Source organism: Portunus trituberculatus, chromosome 23 (genome assembly GCF_017591435.1).
Source record: "Portunus trituberculatus isolate SZX2019 chromosome 23, ASM1759143v1, whole genome shotgun sequence".
In the NCBI taxonomy this organism is placed as follows: domain Eukaryota; kingdom Metazoa; phylum Arthropoda; class Malacostraca; order Decapoda; family Portunidae; genus Portunus; species Portunus trituberculatus.
The window spans coordinates 257,501-260,000 of record NC_059277.1 but is presented as its reverse complement, the minus strand read 5'-3'; positions in this window follow the sequence as shown (position 1 = coordinate 260,000).

The window sequence follows — 2,500 nt, the reverse complement described above, 5'->3', positions numbered from 1 at the left end:
GAAACGCATTTTTACATTGAGTTTTGGATACGAGTATGATAACACGATTTTATTTGCATTTGGAAGGATCTATGGAGGTCAGAAGATTAATGGCCGGAGTCTTTACTATTCTAATCCCCTACATAAGTTTCTGAAGCTGTATAAAATCACCCAATAGACAACAGAATGAATAGGAAAACGTGTCATGGCACTCAAGGCGTTAATAACACACCAGATAACCGCAATATTACAGCATTGCACTAAAAACACACATACTCGAGAAATACAGACCAAATAACTGTACCAACGAAATAAAGACGAGAAAATAACCAGATATACAAGAATTACACAACTCTATAAACATACAAACATACGTAAATATAATATAGGAAAGAGAGAAATTGAAAATGAAAAGGAAAAATACAAAAATATCCAAGAGAGAGAGAGAGAGAGAGAGAGAGAGAGATGCGAGAAGTATGAAGGGATAAGAGGAGTTTGAAGGAGACGGAGGGGAAAACGGAGAAAAGACGAAGAGGGGAGAGAGAGAGAGAGAGAGAGAGAGAGTCATGGAGAGGAACGGAGGGGAAAGGTGGAGAGGGAAAGGAAGAGGAGGAAATCATGGAGGGAAGCTGAGGGGAAAGAGGAAGAGGAGAGAAAAGGAAGAAAGAGAATAAGGAAAGGAAGAAAAGGGGAAACAAGGAAGAGAAAGAGAAAGAGAAAAGGAAGACTAAGATGAGAAGAAATAGGAGATAAGGAGTAAGAGAGGAAAAGACAAGGATAAGAGAAGATAGGAAAGAGAGAGAGAGAGAAGGAGAGGAAGAGAGAAAGAGAGAGGAGAGGGGGAGAGAAGACTAATTTGAGCTCTCCCCACAACATGCCTAACCAGAAATCTTTAGGCCTAGTGAGCAGAAAGAAGGAATTAACAAAAAAAGAAGAAATTAGATGGATACAGGAAGACATGATAAATGAGATGAAGATGAAAAATGAGAGAATAAGAAGAGAAATGAAAGAAGGAAAAAAAATAAAGAAAGAAAAGATGAAAAAGTGTCAAGAAAATCAAAGGAAAGAAATAATGAAGAATGAAAAAAAAAGTGAAGAAAAATAAAGAAGGAAAAAAAATTGAAATAAAAAATAAACATCAAAGGAAATAAAAAAAAAATGAGAAACAAAACAATACAAACAAATAAAACAAATAAACAAATGCACAAAAGAATCAAAACAAAGGAAAGGAAAAGAAAAAAAAAAAAACAAGAACACAGAAATACAATAAACAAAATAAATAAACAAAATAAATAAATAAATAAATAAATAAATAAATAAACTCACGACTCTCCCATCAATTTTGAAAACGTGAACGAAATGAGAGAAAACCGGAAGTCATTTCAAATTTAAAGAGCAATTTTTCACCATAACTTTCTCTCAATGACCCGAAATATGTCACCTTTCCTCCTTCTCCTCCTCCTCTTCCTCCTCCTCCTTCTCTTTCTCCTCCTCCTCCTCCTCCTCTTTCTCTTCCTCTTCCTCCTCCTCCTCCTCCTCCTCCTCCTCCTCCTCTCTTCCTCTCATCCTCCTCCTCTTCCTCTCCTCCTCCTCCTCCTCCTCCTCCTCCTCCTCCTCCTCCTCCTCCTCTTCCTCCTCCTCTAAAATGTCTCATGATTTTATTTTCATTTTATTTTCATCTCTTTTCCTTCCTTTCATTTTCCCTTATACATAATGAGAGAGAGAGAGAGAGAGAGAGAGAGAGAGAGAGAGAGCAGTTATATATAAAGTCATTAACGTAATAGGCGTTAATTCATCTCAAGTCAGGCTGGGTTACGTGAAATTTAGTTGCGTTACGTCAGGAAGCAACACTGAAATAGATGAAACATTATAAACACAAGAATAACCCAATAAATGAATAAATAGATAAATAAACAAATAAGGGAAAATAAAGTAAGATAAAAATGCATCAAATTTAACATAGATAGAAAAAAAAATAGGTTAAATAATGCCAAATTTTAGAGAGAGAGAGAGAGAGAGAGAGAGAGAGAGAGAGAGAGAGAGAGAGATGAAAGAGAATACAGCTGAGCCTTATCCCCCTCCCTCTCTCTCTCTCTCTCTCTCTCTCTCTCTCTCTCTCTCTCTCTCTCTCTCACCAGCATCTCCAACACCTCTCCTTCATTTCAGTTCACATCATTCTCAGTAAACAATGTAAACAAACTGTCACCCACCACATACTCCTATTCGCTGACTGACTGACTGACTGACTGACTGACTGACTGACATGGCTGACTCACTGTAATCAATAACCAGCGAACAAATTGATCATAATGACTAACTGTGATTACTGAATGACTGATTAGAAGTTTAGTATATTCAGTCAATATTCCAGCTTGACATGACTGAAAACTTGCTGACTCTTCTAAGTGGCAAAGATACTGACTGACTGACTGACTGACTGACTGACTAAATTTACCTAACCTAAATAGCATACAATCACTAACTGCCTGACAAACTGGTTAAAGTAAGGTGAATGACAATT